The 17180-nt window shown below is 39.5% G+C and overlaps 1 protein-coding gene across 1 annotated transcript in view; it reads right to left on the bottom strand.

Moving 5' to 3' along the window:
* Positions 1–17180, bottom strand: part of ZNF536 (zinc finger protein 536) — a 453697-nt gene that overhangs the window by 363845 nt on the left and 72672 nt on the right. Inside the window, exon 2 of the mRNA XM_079988707.1 lies at positions 7298–7394. The gene's annotated coding sequence lies outside the window, so the exon portion shown is untranslated. The remainder of the gene's footprint in view (positions 1–7297; positions 7395–17180) is intronic.

Below are 17180 nucleotides of genomic sequence, written 5' to 3'. Positions count from 1 at the left end.
AGACTCTGGAACAAGTTGGATTAGGCCTTGATACAGGATGGTGTTGTCACTAAGCCCATGGTGCACTGAAGGGAGAATGTCAAGAGAATCTCAAGCCCAAAGGCCAGAAGTGGCCGTCCAGGCCTCTCTGCTGGGGAATTTCTCCAAGTCACATCCCCTTTGCAGACAATCCCCTTACCATGCCTCCTGCACTCTCCTTGAGGGTTTTTGCCTGGCTGCAATGCATCCTTAAACTCCAGTTATCCTTCTTGCTTGCCTGCTGCCTCTTTCCCATGTCTGGTAAACAGCATAAATAGGGCAGGGAGTGAGGTGGAGGGAACCCCATTCATCACACAAATGCTGTAGCATGGGCTGATGCCTCTAGGTTCTACAGCACAGTGCTATGATGCAGCAAGGCTTGGAGGTCTAATGTGGATTCATTTCAAAACGGCCTCACCTCACAGAAAGTTTGGGATCTGTTTATTTATTATTTATTCTACTTAAAAATGTTTGTATACCTCAAATTATTTATTTTTAAAAAAAAATACCAAAGCTGTTTATGACAATTATATCTATACAATAAAAATCACATAAAATTTTTAAATCACAGATCATCAGCTAACTATTACAGATGTTTTCTTAATTGTCTGCATAAGCCTAGCGGCATGGAAAAATATTCAACAAAAACATTTAAAGGTTGAAACAGAAAGCACCTGCTGAATCTCTATTGGAAGAGTATTTATTCCGCAGGACTGGGTCAACAACACCTAAAGCTTGCTTTCACGTCAATATGAAATGAGCCTCATCCACGCAGGGGATGATCAACAGTGCTCCTGCAGACGATCTCAGTGACTGAGTTGGGATATAAGGGTTCAGGGTTCAGGCAGTACCCTGGACCTCAGTTGTTCAGGGCTTTGTAAATTAATACAACTCAATTAATACAATCTGAAATGGATCAGCATGGGCCCAAACTGAAAATTCATTGTACCTTCTACCCCACTTCTTTGTGCACACATTGGTTTGTGCAGTTATATCTGAAATGCTCGTGGAGTTTCTGTTATTCAGAAAATACTCTGCACACAATCTCTGTACATGAAGACACTTCCCCACCCTGAACATGAAAAAGAAATTCCTACACATTTGGACCTAGATTAATACAGAAGAAGAAGAAGCCTTCTTGAAGCAGAACACTTTGCATCCCACCACCCACATTCAAATGCACAGCTATCATTAGCTATTATTTTATACAAGAGTGCCTTTAGGGACAGGAAGTCTTTAGAAATAAGATATTCAAAATAGTATATGGATTTCTATATTTTGTGAAATTTAGAATCCAGTCCAACAAAAACAGCTTTCATCTTCCTTAGCACGCCGTAGCCAACATTCTCTGCCTACAACTCAGATTATCATTGTTTCCATTGTATAACATGAACTGACCCAGAAAACTAAAAGGATAAGGAGCCGGGGGGAGGGGGGCTTGGTTTATACTGTAGCCAAAAGTTCACAAACAACACAGTTGGTGTATCACATAGCAACCACTTGGTGCCTATTATTAAAATACAGCTGTGGCATTGGGGAAAAAATGTCGCTCACAGATTAAAAAGCAGAACTGTGATGATGTGTCTTTTAGGTTTATATATCAATCCATGTCCTTTTGTCCTGATTAGCTTTGACATGATCAGTTACTCATATAATTCACATAGATAAATAATTTTTTCCTCAAACAGGACACTGTCCATTTGCAGGTTTCCATCAAAGTTTAGAGTCACACAGGTAATTATTATCTTATGCATGAGAGACAAGAAAAATGGGTAACATTCAGTTGGTTAGTCATGTATATCTCCCACCTGCATATTGTTTTTCCTTCCCTTTTGCTTATAACCATCTCCAGTTTAGTCTAACACAACACAGTCCTGTAAGAACATAAGAAGAGGCCAGCTGGATCAAGCCAATGGTCCATCTAGTCCAGCATCCAGTGGCCAACCAGATGCCTGTGGGAAACCAGCAAGCAGGATTCAAGCACAAGAGCACCCTCTCCTCCTGCAGGTTCCAGCAACTAGTATTCAGAAGCACTGATGCCTCCAACTGTGGCAGCAGAGCACAGCCATTGTGGCTAGTAGCCATTGAGAGCCCTCTCCTCCATGAATTTGTCTAATCCTCTTTTAAAGCCTTCTAGGTTGGTGGCCACCACTGCCTCCTGTGACAATGAATGAATTCCATGACTCCAGTCAAATTCAGCTGTGCAGCTATACCTGTGTTGTATTTATTCAAAGAAGCAGTCCTCAGTAGCTCAGGGAGGGGGAACACTCCCAAACCCCAATGCTTAGGAGTCTTGCCAAAGTGGAGACCACCCACTCTTACCTGGATACCCTGTCTAACACCAGATGCAAGGTATGGGGCTAGAGATAGGCTAGAAAACCCTCCCTTGATTTTAAATGGGTAGGGTAGAAAAGGCTGGTGTGGTAGACAGCTCTTGCAAACAGGAAATAGTAAAGAAAATAATTACCAAAGACAGAATTTAGGGCAGGCCTCAAACATGGAAATTACCAAGCAAAACTCAAAATGGACCTCAAGGAACTGTAGAAAGAGATGAAAAGGAAGATAGATGCCACCCCAGTGATACGCAGCATCCTACGCTATATTTGAGGGCTTCGTTTGAAAAATCTCTCAATTACAGTAATTGTTCCATTACATGTCATGTTGGGAATGATTAGCTCAAGCTTCTCTCTATGATTCTTACACAACAGTGCACACAAGTAGGTGTGCAACATTTCCCTTTTGTTTGATATATCATTTTGCAGCAAAGAGGTTCTTCATATTATTTTCTCAGCTAACTATGTGTTGCCTTAAGGAAGTAATGTAAAAAAGGCAATACCACCTACAGTAAATAAAAAGTGCCTAGTGGATTGAAGAATCGAAAAATGCAAATGTCAATGTGGTTCCCAAGGCACCTCTTTGGAAGACTCGCCCTAATCCAAGGAGAGTGTTTGTGCTGCTTCCGTCTTCTGTCAAAGCAGAGTGAAGTGATGAGGAGTTGTAATAGTAGTATTGCTATCATCATTCCTCCGCCCTTCACCCTGAGGTCTCAGGGCAGATTACAACATCAAAATACGATATTAAAAACAACCTACAATCACAAAATAACAATGGGCCTACAAATATACACCTCAAGCGTCAAAAGCTAGGGCAAAGAGGTGCATCTTCAGCATTCTCCAGTAGCTGTATAATGAAGGTGCCAGATGCACCTCTGTGGGGAGGCAGTTCCACAGCTTAGGGGCCACCACGGAGAAGGTAGTATCCTGGACCACCACACAGCCCAGTCTCTGAGGGTGGAGGAACTACCAAGAGGGCCCTCTCTGCTGATCTCAGCACCCAAGAGGGTCTGCAGGGAAGGAGGCAGCTTTTCAGATATCTGGGGGCCTAAGCCATTTAAGTAGATGAGGGTCTGGAAGGTACGGAATCCAAAACAGGAATTCAGAAGAGGGAAGGTTGTGTTGATGAGGAGGCTGTGTCCCAACACTCTTATATTCTATACGGAAATCTCTGTCTGAGAGAAACATTTTTGCTCACCCGATAAACATGTGGTTATGAAGAGATTTGAACATAGCTAACTACCTGTTTTTAAATTATATTTTATTTGTGTTTTTATTTTCTGTAAACCACTTAAAGGTTTTACTGCAGTCAAGCGGTATCTAAATACAGTGGTACCTCGGGTTAAGTACTTAATTCGTTCCAGAGGTCCGTTCTTAACCTGAAACTGCTCTTAACCTGAAGCACCACTTTAGCTAATGGGGCCTCCTGCTGCTGCCGCGCCACCGGAGCACGATTTCTGTTCTCATCCTGAAGCAAAGTTCTTAACCTGAAGCACTATTTCTGGGTTAGCAGAGTCTGTAACCTGAAGCGTATGTAACCTGAAGCGTATGTAACCTGAGGTACCACTGTACTGCTAAATACAATAAATGAAAACTCTTGAAATCAGTGGCTTTGTTTGCACATAACAGTAAGCCATATTCTGGGAGTGGGGAAATCTTGTCTTACCAGAAAAGAGCAGCAGTCTGATGCACACACTCAATTGTGCCTGCTCTGCTGCTCATTCGCAGTAAACTATTCCTTGTTTCAGACAATGGGTTACCCTTATGTGTGAACCAGCTCATTGTTTCTTGGTGTGTGCACATGAGTGCTCATCTGAATACATACATGTGAGTCACAACATCCATAAGAACAGCTTGCCTATCACAGCATGAACCTGTGTATGATAAAGGTTTCATTTGTTACACATATATTAAGATGTGTTTGTGTTTGTTTGTTTGTTTGTTTGTTTGTTTGTTTGTTTTTAGCTTTAAAATACTTCTCTGTCAAAAGAACTTCCCAGACAGGCATCCAAAGTCCAGAATATCCCTTACATTTTGAAACTTGTTTTTAATTACCCATTCAAACATACAGAGAAATAAAGGTAACATTTCAACTATTAACATTTATCCTTTGAAAATCTAGTTAAATTATCTTAAGCAAATGTGTGTGTTTTGGTTTGTTTTTTTTTTTTAGAAAAAAGAGGGGGGAATCTTTAATGAAGAAGATACACTACCTCCAGTATTTTTCCCTGTGTGTCAAAGGATTCACCTAACAAATCATAATCCACAAAGGTACAACCTTCCCCCACTGAGGCAAAATGCATACAAAAAAAAAAAAAAAAAAAAAAGATTGCTATGGCAAAGAATTGTGAATTTCATTAAATATGTTAACGGGGGGAAAATTCAGCTTTGAAAAATAGTAATCCTGTCTTTCAACAAAAATATTATAGGAAGCTATGAATTTGGTAGATCTGAATAGGCTGTTGGTACATGTTTTACTAAGGTAATATAATGGCACACTATTATTAGATCACATTAATCATTACTATGCCAAAGGCAGTGACAGCCCCACTGAAAAGGATTGAAAGGGTTGGTAATGGATATAAATTACCCATTGTGTGATAAAAGGATTTTTACTAAGAAGGTAAGAATAAAACAGCAAATTTCTAATATAACTGTTGTGGGGAGAAAGAAAAAGGGGGAAACCAAAATAAAAGTAATCCTCTCTTGGTAATATCCACAAAAATCAAAAAGTAAGCACTTCTTGAAACAAGATAAAGTCACATTTTTTTAAAAAAAAGTATACTGTGTGAAATTAATTTCTTGGCATCTAATATCGCTATCAGTTTAAATGGTTTATGGGATGATCTCTAAGAAATATGGTCAAAACGAAAGGTAGATTTTGCTAATTACAAGTAAAGATAATTTTATGTAGATACATTTCAGCACCTCAGCAGGATCAAATATGGACTGCCGGGAACCCCAACATTATATGCTTGTTTTATGGGATCTGGCTCAATCGTCCCATTTTCTTTATGCAAGAAAAGAAAACCACACAATAACACCAAGTACTTAATTCTGTATGCAACAGAGGCCTTTTCCAGGTAAAATTTCTTTTTTAAAAAAATCATTATTAATAATACTAAGAGTGGACATATTATGAGGTATGTGCCTAATCCACATATATATAATCCACATTAGCCTTGTTTACAGATTTGCCCACATTCTGTAATTATTCCAGAGTAAGTTTAAAAACTTAAGCCAGTCCTTCAAGAACCCCAATATGGATATTAGCTATAAAAAAAGATAATGCATGTATTTTCATCCTATTCTTCTACCAAAATGTACCTTGAGTAGCTTTACTAATATGGGCAGAACCTGCTGGTTCTTTCTGAATTAACATAGGTGATTCTAAAATGAATTATAGTTCCACCTCATAATTATTACAGACACCATTGCAGAATCTGAATTAGACACGAATTGGCCCCTGGCAAACTGAGGGTGTCATTAGGGTGCCCTGTCAGAGAGGCCTTGAGGCATTCCTAGGCATCTTGGCATTGTGGAGAATATAACTGAGAGGCTTATCCTGAGCCTTGGAGAAGGCTTGACTAGGATTGGGAGAAAACAATTATCAGCCCATAAGCACCTATGGTGCGGAAATATCTAAGCATGCACAGCAATGTCTTAGGAACAAAGCAAGCTGCCTTGTACCAGTTCAGATCATCAATCCATCTTGCTCAGTATAGTTTACCCAGACTGGCAGGAGCTCTCCAGGGTTTCAAGCTGGAATTTATCCTAGCCCCACCTGGAGATGCTGGAAATTGAACCAGGTCCTTCTGCATATAAAAGCAGATTCCCTTCTCAGGTCCTGGAGAATCATAGAATCATAGAGTTGGAAGAGACCACAAGTGCCATCGAGTCCAACCCACTAGATTAGGCTCTTCCTGCTGTCCCTCCCCCTGATGATTCTGTGGAAAATACTGGTGGTGGGTCCCAGATCCAAGCAAAACCTCATGGAAGGTCCAGGGTGTCTTTCTTATATATTGAAGCTACAGCTTCTATGTGACTAAGAAACTAAAGCTAGCATGTCCAAGAGGACTCTAGTCTGAACAATACTTGTTGGCCCACATGACTGTGTGTGTTGCCATTCAAAGCCATATGGGTAAGCAAAGGGGAAGCAGGGAGGAAATGATCCCTTGCTAGCCAGGTGTGAACCTGACAAAGTTTTCAGATGCTGGCACACACCAACAGCATCATGATAGCTATACACAGACCTAGGAGAGTCATAAGTGGGCTAAGCCCTTCATTGGATCATTGTTGTCCCTTGTATACTCTAAGCGTGGTGTCCAGAGATCCCAGTTTCATTAGCATCCCCAGTTATGACAATGATAGCCCAAGTTTACTCTGAGGCCCTACTTGAATTACAGTACTAATGTGTGAAGCATGGAGAACAACCCATTCCAGTGGGAAAGCACAGCTTGTGGGCAACTCAAGGAGATGCTGACCAGCTGAGCAGTTGGGGGGTGGGGGTGGAAACAGGCAGAAAAACTGACTGGCGGGAGTGGGTTTCCAGAAGACAAGGGAAGGTGGAGGCAGGTATTTCAGGACCATGGAGAGAACCCAGTCACAAAACAAATAATTCCATCAGGCCTTCAGCCACCTGAGCCCATTAATGCTTCTTTGGCCTCACTGCCACTTCAAGGCTCCACCCTATGGGTAAGAAGTTCAGAGTAATAGAAAATGAGCCTTCCATCTAACCACTTAGTTTGTCTTCGGAAGTGGAAGAGTCAAAATGGATTTTGAGTTGAAGCTCAAATTTGACAATATGCAAGAAGATTTTATAATACTAAACCAGTTAATATTAAACCAGTTTTTCTTTCAATATACACGCACCATGCAAAGGTTCTAGGCATTAACTTGGGGACATTCATTCATAAAATAAGAGAGTCTTTTAAAGCACTTCTTACCAGGTTAGTCCAACATCAACAGATATTTCTCCTGGCTGTGGGATCTTCTCAGAGATGTGAGGTAAGTACTGACGGTCAGGAATTGCAAAAACAATACCTGTGAGAAATTTAAAAATGCAAAGCCATTGTATTAAATCAAAATCAATTCTATCTAAAACAGAAGCTGTATTAGAAGTGTCAAAATAAAGACCAAATCAAACTAGAACATAGACTTTGAGGATATGATGGTTTGGTTCTTAGGGACAGAATTCCTTCTATTGTATAGGGAAAATATATTCTCATATTACACCAATGAACTGGAATAAATTTTCCTGACCACTTCCCCAAACTAGGAGAAAATCATGACAAGTCTAAGAGAAATGCAATTATTTGACAATGATATCCTAATCTCTCAGAGAAACTCATTTTTTAAAAAAGTTCTGTAAGTTGAATATAAGTAAGTGTCCAGCCATGGACGGTTATAATTAATATACTTCATATGAAGAGAGAGCAATATCAGACATCATAACTAAGACACTGCCTGACTTAGTCTAACAAATTTAAGATTGTTACATTTAAAAAACAAGAAGAATTGACCCAAATTTTTTTTTAATAATAATTTCATTTTAGGATGTCTGCAGGCATTAAAGCCAAGGATCCTCATTATATTACTCCAGAGATTCCTCAGTGATCCCTGTTTACAAAATCAAAGGTTGTGATCAACATCAACTAAAGTAGCTGATTTGTTAAGCTACCAGCTGTCTGTAGGGTCGCTGTAACCTCGGGACGTCAACTCACAAAAGCTTGCAAACAATTCATTACCAAGAAGGCTGCTTACATCACTTAGTAATCCCAGTGACTTTATGTCCAATACATATTCAAATGTGCAAAAATGTTCTAAGAAAAGATCTAAAGCAGAGTATTCAATCCTTACTCAACTCCAGAAAGCCTGAAGAACTAAGTTACAGGAAGTTGTAAACTGGAAAATCAACAGTTAGTACATTGAAGGAAAGCACAGCATACAAAGTGAGTGCAAACCATAGGATCATTACTCCAAATATTACTATTAATTTAAAAAATTGCTATCCCATCCTTCCTCCCAAAAAAGTCAAGAGCAGCCAGGAGCATGTAGTATTTCTTGCTAGCAGCTTAACAGATGAATAGCCTAAAATTTAACATAAGTTTAAGTTGCAAGAGCCAGCCAGTCATCTAGTAATGAAAAAGAATACAAGCTTTACAACACACCCAATTTTGGGCACCAGGCAAGATTGGGTTCAGTTAGTACTTGGATTGGGGGGAAAAGTGCAACCTTTGTAGCACAATGTAAGACCAGTTGTATTCACCAGTGGTCCAACACCAGCCCCCAGATTGCAAGGAATTTCTATTGACTTCAGCCAGACAGGTGAATAGCTTCTTTTGCAGCATTGCTCCTGCCCACATCACCACAACAAAGCACAAGCTATGGCATAGTTTGGCACCCAACCACAGCATACCACCACTGATATAAACGCAAAATCTTAGGAGACCATAATTCAGATGGCAGGGCACAAAACAGCTTGTGCTCTTCACACACATAGGAAGCTGAGCACATTGCAAAACAATTATCTGTCTGGAACCCGAACACAGCTTCATGTGTAAGCACCAGTCTGGCAAACCAGAGGCAAGAGGGAACTGCTTGCAGGTGAGTGACCAGGCTGGTGGAGAGAAACAGAGGGTGATGTACCATCTCTGATTAGAAATGCCATGGATGTCTGAAGGCTTTCACCACTGTATGTGCTTTTCCAAATAAATACATTTAATCAATTAGCTGCTTTGTACATTTTACATTTTCAAAGATAAAAGAGGCAAGAAAACCCACAAGTTATCTGTTACTTTTCACTACCATGAATATATATTTTTTCCCCAATATAAAAAGTGTTTGGGGTGTAAAAACAAAACAAAGCATTACTGTTTTGAATGAGTCACCTTATTTACTCTGCTTCAAATACAAGATACAACTTGGCATGACAACTGCTAAGTGCAACTGAATCATTAGCAAAGTGAACCATTCACAGTGGGATCTGGTGTTAAACAGGGTTGTGTTATTGCCCCAAATCTATTCATTATTTTCATTGCCATGATCCTACACTTTGTCGAAGGGAAACTCCCCATTGGAGCAGAAATCATATATTAAACAGATTGAAAGCTCTTCAATCTGAGCAGGCTGAAAGCAAAGAGTAAGGTTCCATCATAGAGCTTCAGTATGCTGATGACAACGTAGTGTGCGCACACTCAGAGGATGACCTCCAAACCATCCTAAATATCTTTGCAAAAGCTTACGAAAAGCTTGGCCTATCACTCAGCATCCAAAAAACCAAAGTGCTGCACCAACAAGTACAAAATAACCCCTCTGTAGCGCCACAGATCCAAATCAGTGATGTAACGTTGGAAAATGTCAATCACTTCTCCTACCTAGGCAGTTATCTTTCCACAAGGGCTAACATTGATGCCAAAATTCAGCATCACCTGAGCTCTGTGAGTACGGCTTTCTCCCAGTTGAAGTGCAGAGTGTTTGAGGACCGGGACATTCACAGGGAAACCAAAATGCTTGGTTGTACTACCAACCTTACTGTATGCTTGTGAAACATGGACCACTTATAAATGCCATCTCCAACTCCTCGAAAGAGTCCATCAACGGTGTCTCCAAAAAAATTTACATATCACTTGGGAAGACAGGTGAACTAATATCAGTCTCCTGGAAGAAGCAAAGATCACCAGTGTTGAAGCAATGATTCTTCAACATCAGCTTCGTTGGACTGGTCATGTTGTGTGGATGCCTGATGATCGTCTTCCAAAGCAACTACTCTATTCTGAACTTAAAAATGGAAAGCATAATGCTGGTGGTCAACAAAAGAGGTTTAAAGACTGTCTCAAGGCAAATCTTTAAAAATGTAATATAAACACTGACAACTGGGAAACACAGGCCTGTGAGCGCTCCAGTTGGAGAACAGCCTCTACCAAAGGTGTCATGGGCTTTGAAGACACTGGAACTCAGGACGCAAGGGAGAAACGTGCTAAGAGGCAAATCCACACCATGATCAACTCCCGTGTGGAAACCAATGTCCCCACTGTGGAAGGACATGTGCGTCCAGAATTGGCCTCTACAGTCACTTACGGACTCATTGTTAAAACCGTGTTTATGGAAGACAATCTTACTCTGCTACAAGTGATCACCAAAGAAGAAGCAGCAACTGAATCCAAAACTGTATATATTTGATCCCAACTCATAGTTATTTCCAGTATGAAAAGTGACATAAAATCTGGTTTTCTGGAAGAGATGCTACCTCATATTCCTGCAAAAGCTTTTCAAAAGGCAAGATGCCAGGTCATGTCTTGCAAAGGCTTCACTTTGAATTACATCCTATTCCCAAAGCACTTTTTATTTCTGATGATGCTGAGGATACCCAATTATGAAGTCGGTCTTGGTTTGATGGGCAGGGTTTTGACTTGCTCATTTTTAATGACAACAGTGTGATTTACCCAAAATCCATGTTTTTACCTGCTGGTGTTAGTTTCTCTTCATCATGAAAAATTAACAGCAGCCCTGATGGATCAGACCAAAGACCCATCTGGTCTCCCATCCTGCTTGCAACAATGAGATGCAGAGTGTTGAAGCAAAAGGATTGTGAGAGGATAAAGAGGAATAACCCCACCCCAAATCCATAATTACCACCCTCAGCTCATTGTAGAAAAGGTGAAATACAATTATAATTCATAATTATAGCTGTCCCCATTGTTTTTCTCCTCACGATGCATATTCAAAGGCATACTACCTCTAGAGCTGGGCTTTTCATTTAGTTAGCAGGGCTAATAGCAATCAATAAAATAGCATTCATGAAAGAATGATGAGATAGTCCAAGATTAAAATAAAGTTATTAGGATACTAGTCATTTTATTTATATAGCAGAGAACTGAGGGCACTGGACACTTCAACTAGGCAGTTTGAACACAACCTGTAAAAGGTTCTCTGATGCTCCTGAACTCAACAGGATAATTCTCCCTTTGTAATCACAACAACAATAGTATATAATCCTGTTTGGTGCTAAACACCTGCTTTGTGCAGCACTCTTACCAACCAGCTGGCTGGGCAAGCCCTGCCCTTTTGGTCAAGCTCCACCTTTACATGTATGACATCAGGATTGGCCCATGGGCTGGAGGTTCCCCACTCCTAATCTAGAGATACAAAAATTAATCTCAGGAGCTGAAGTTCTTATGCCTTGCCTCAGGTAACAGTGCAACCCTGTAAAAAGCTGCAGGCAGTCCTGAACACAAAATGTAAATGAATGTTAACGTACTGTAAAATAAACACCAGAAATACACAGAAAAATGAGAAACATAGTAAGGCTGAATTAAAGTGCAGAAGGAGAAGCAGCCACACCGAAGTGCTGGTGTTAGTTGGCAACTTTGTTATTGTTGAGTTTGAGACTGGGAAAATGAAAAGAAAAAGTGATATTCATTGGCATGAAATCACCTTTTTTTTAAAATGGGGGCTTCTGTGACATTTGTCTTTCCTGCAATTGATCAATGTTGGGATGAAAAAAGAAGAAGCATTAGATTATTGTAGTGAACACTGCAACTTCCCACATGGCCTTGATACTGATCAGCAACTTGTGAATGCATGCACAGGGTCTTGCATTGGGGGCATTTATTTCTGGGTGTTTTTTTCCGCATGTTACATTGGTCACATTATATTGTCCACACATAACTTGCCAGAAAGGCTTTTCAACACAGTTTCCAATAACCATTACGATACATTTGACACTTGCCCATGAAACGTTTGCTCTGAATGCCAATTGCAGATGGAGAAAAATTGATTCATACTTTTATAGAAAACAAATATCCAAGTTACAGATAAATTCTTGATGGTGTAAAACTGTTACATTAGTCACATCTTTTAAAATGCAATTAAGAATGAAGCGTCTAAACTTCCTACGGCATACTTCTGCGTTACCGGTATATGTTAACTGAAGCTAAATGATTTTAACTGAAACACAAAATATTATGTAAAGAAGTTTACAAATGTTACATTGGTCAGCATAGAACTACCCTATAACATTGTTATATAACAACAGGAAGGCTTTTTTTCTTTTCTTTTAAAAGCTAACCTGTTGTGGTGGTTGCTTTTAAGATTACTGTAGCAGGGGGAGGGGACTTTTTTATTTGGCCCCCTTACCCTGTTGATTCCTAAACTCACATGTAGTTCCCTACATTCCCCCCTCAATGCTTTGTTGTTAAGGCTGAAATGCCCTGTCACTCTAGCTTCTCTCAATTCTAGTAAGAGGGTCCAATTTCAAGAGGGATATATCTGTCCAGCTTGCACTCCCAAATAACTCAGCTCATGACAGAATGCAAACATCAGCAAGTGTGAACTAGATTCTAAGTAGATTCCAATTAGAAGTGATTAAAGGGATTAAGTGCTATGTAGCTTTCTTTGGGAGCACAGAAGTCTAATTCAGTTTAAGCCTGGTTAAATCTACACTTTTAGTTCCTTTTCCTCTCCTTTTGTCTCTCCATTTGAACCTACATGTTTGGTTTAAAGGTTTTCCATTTTTTATCTCCTGGCATGAAGGTTCTCCAAAAGCAGGCAAGAATTATTGCAACTTGAAGGATCCATGTGGCAAGTGTGTCTCTGTATTATGCCTCTGTGAAGCCATGTTTCCCTTTGAATAATGAAGGCTGAGAACCAGACTTCTACAGAACAAGTGATGCTGTGCCTTCTGTTTCATTTAACTGAACTAAGGCTATGTAAAACCTCTTCTTTACTTGCACAGATATTTCCACTTTCCCACACACCGGGTTGTATTCAATGCAGCACTAAGTCAAAGTCACTCCAGCAGAGAGTTTGTGCAATCTGTTGCACAATGAATTCCCACCAGCACAACTGTTGCATTAGATTCCTCTGTGGTGCAATGTTAAAACTCATCCTAGCACAAAAGCCCTTGCACTTCTGGACAGAGAATGTTGGATACAGGATAATGGAATTACGTGTTCATTCAAAATACTTATCCTCAGAAGGATTTTCAGTTAAATTCACTGTTTCACCCTGAATTTGTACAATCTGCTATCGTGAATCATGTTTTCCATTAAACTGCACAAGTGCCATCTGCATGTGAAATTGGCTAAATTCTGAAAAATATTCTCATTCACAAACAGAGAGACAGCAGTATAAATGAATACACATTTTATTCCTGTTGCACTTCACATATGGAAGTAACTTAATGGTGCAAATTAACATCAAAATTCCTCATGTATGTTGGTCAGAAATTAAGAGAGATTTAGACAGTTGGACAAAATTGAAACTTTCTTTGATAGGCCGAATTGCTGCTATCAAGATGAATGTATTGCCAAAAATGTTGTTTTTGTTTCAAACACTGCAGATTGTGGACAAGACGGAGTGCTTCCGGAAGTGGCAGAGAGATATATCTAAGTTTGTCTGGCAGGGCAAAAAGCCCAGAATTAAGTTTAAGATACTAACCGATGTGAAAGAAAGAGGGGGCTTTGCCCTGCCAGACCTAAAGTTGTACTATGAGGCCGCAGCTTTCTGCTGGCTAAAAGACTGGCTACTTCTCGAGGACACTGACGTACTGGATTTGGAAGGTTTCAACAATGCTTTTGGTTGGCATGCATACTTATGGTATGACAAGGTTAAGATCAATAAGGCCTTTAAGAACCATATTGTCAGAAAGGCAGTGTTTAATGTCTGGACAAAATATAAAGACTTATTGGAAAATAAAACTCCAAGGTGGCTATCACCTCTGGAAGCTAAGGCCCGAAAAAGACCCAATATGGAGGCCAAATGGCCAAAATATGGGGAAATACTAGAAAAAGATGGAGACAACTGGAAATTGCAGAGTTTGGAGAAAATGAAGGATAAAGTGCGAGACTGGTTACACTACGCTCAGATTAAAGAAGTTTTTAAAAATGACAAAAAGTTAGGGTTCCAGGTGGATAAATCGAAATTGGAAACAGAATTGTTAGAACCTAAGACTAAGGTACTTTCAAGAATGTATAACTTGCTGTTAAAATGGAACACACAAGATGAAATGGTTAAATCGGCTATGATAAAGTGGGCACAGGATATTGGGTATAATATTATGTTTGAAGACTGGGAAAGGTTGTGGACCACTGGGTTGAACTTCACTGCATGTAATGCTTTGAAGGAAAATGTAATGAAAATGATATACAGGTGGTACATGACCCCAGTCAAGCTTGCAAAGATATACCATGTGTCTGATAATAAATGTTGGAAGTGTAAAGAAGCTGAAGGAACATTCTTTCACCTCTGGTGGACTTGCCCTAGAGTGAAGGCTTTCTGGGAAATGATATATAATGAGCTGAAAAAAGGTATTTAAGCATACTTTCCCTAAGAAACCAGAGGCCTTCCTCCTGGGTATTGTCGGCCAGAGGGTGATAAAGAAGGACAGAACTTTTTTCCTGTATGCAACAACGGCAGCAAGGATACTCATCGCCAAGCATTGGAAAACCCAAGATCTACCCACACTGGAAGAATGGCAGATGCAACTGATAGACTATATGGAATTGGCAGAGATGACCGGCAGAATCCGAGACCTGGGAGAGGAGAGGGTTGAAGAAGACTGGAAGAAATTCAGGATTTATTTACAAAAACACTGTAATTTGGTTTGAATGTTAAGAAGGATGCCAGATCATAAACAATTGAGCACCACTAAATTAGACGTAATTTGAATGATAAATGAGATTGAGGAAAATATAATTTTTTTTGGAGAATTATCAGACTAAATTAAATGAATAAGACTTAAGAATGTAAATAAGTTGATAAATTGCTGGAAAAAGTTTTGTAATGATGCAAGTGGGAGCGGGAGACGTGAGGGAATCCAAAGAAGTTTTGATAATATGTTATGATATATGTTATATTGTTTATTACTTTTGCATTTTTGTATTTGGAAAATCTTAATAAATATTTTTTAAAAAACAAAATTCCTCATGTATACTCAGAAGTGGTCCCACCTACTTCCAATAAGACTTACTCCCTAGTGAATGTATTTGTGATTGAAGCGTACATCACAACTTTTACATGTAGATTTGGTGATAATGGATTGTATCCAACAAAGTGTTAACTCAGATCAATGAACCTACATGTCAATTACCTTAAAATGGTCTGCTCTGAATTGGACTAGCATTTCAGAAAACCCAATGTTCACAAACTTGCTATTTCTTTGGGGCATTATCCTCAAGACTGAAATAAATTCACTTCAGAATCTGAGATCACAGGTATTCACAGAATCCATAACTTAAACGGAAATACCTCTTAAGTATTTATTTGAAGATAAATACAATCTATATTGTGAAAAACAAAAACAGACTAATAAGCTGCTTCTTTGCAGGAGATGTTATTGTCCCAAACAGGTCCTCATTAACCATAGAACAGAATTATTTATTATTTTGATGCCATGATAACTTACTTGCACTAACGTCATTCTAAAGTTTTTAACATGAATAGTGTAAAATATTTAATGTGGGTTAATACCTCAAGCTATATATAAAGCTATGGATGTGGCAATCCTAGCTACATTGTAGGAGGGAGAGGAGAGTGTCTAGTGATTGCTTAAAAACCAATAAAGTGCACCGTGAACCACAGAACATCAATTTATTACAGTACTTTTTTTTATTTAACAAAATTTATATATACTGCTTGCTTCTCATAAGACCTCTAAGTGATTTACAAAATGCAAACAATTAAAATTGTAAATAAAATGCAGTTTAAAATAAATGGTAAGCTAAAAAGAGATTGAAACATATGTGAATTTCTACATTTCTGGATAGTCTTGCCTAAACAAGAATACACTAAAAAGACTACAGCAAAAATGTCTGCCTGGTGTCAATAGGCAGGGAGTTCCAAAGTACAGGTGCTGCCACACTAAAATGTCCATTTCTAACAACTGTGGAATTACTTATTATGTGGCACCTGCAACAGTGCCAGTTGATGATCGAAGCTGCCGAGTGGGTGGTTAAGGTAATTCGGCAAGTAAACTTGTCCCAAGCTGTTAAAAGGCCCTATATACTGATTGCAACACCTTGAACACACTGTGTACTAGTGTGTTAAGTCAGATCTGCTCATTATGTATACCATCTGAACTTGAATGAAAACTAAGGAAGGATGAACAAAGACCAGCTCAGGACTTTCAGCAGTTTCCAATGGATTTGCCTATCAAACCTCTTGCTCCTCTCCTACTACTGCCCCTGCACCTTACACAGCTTCTCAGTAGCTGCTGCCACCACCCAAGCCAGGTGGTACTTGCAACTGTTACATACGATGACTTTTTAATATGTTAATATTGATGGTAGTGTTCTTCCAATATATAATTTAATTGTAAGCCCCACCTTGGAAAAGATTTATATCCTGAAATGTGGGGCATAAATAATTGCCACAAATAAAGTCTTTAGATTGAGGGTCACATGCAAACATACATCATAAGCAATTTATGGGTGCCGTCAGACTGGTTTACATGAAGTTGTTATTTTTAGTAATGACGTGGGGGCCCCTCAATGCAGAGTGTCGTAAAACAGGATGGCAGCCAAGACTGGGAAGGTGACAGCCACTGGGAAAAAAGACTATGTACCAGACTCAACTCACCTGCCCACTAGTGGAGGCCAGCACAAGAACTCTCATTAGTACAACAGGGTTTTCCTCCCCTTGTGCACAAAAAAAATCTTCCCTGGAGAGTTGGGAAGACCCCCCAGAACACCATGCAGGGGGTGGGAGGAGAATAGGGAAGAATGTTCTATCAGATAAGCAGAATTTACTGTGCTGACAAAATGAACTCCTTAACGCTATGTTGAATTCCACCCAATGGATGCAAGAGGCGATATCAGAGGGATCAGGAAG

This window comes from Podarcis cretensis (genome assembly GCF_951804945.1).
Source record: "Podarcis cretensis genome assembly, chromosome: 8".
NCBI lineage: Eukaryota > Metazoa > Chordata > Lepidosauria > Squamata > Lacertidae > Podarcis > Podarcis cretensis.
Note: the sequence above shows the minus strand (reverse complement) of the source record. Positions and strands in the feature narration are given on the sequence as shown.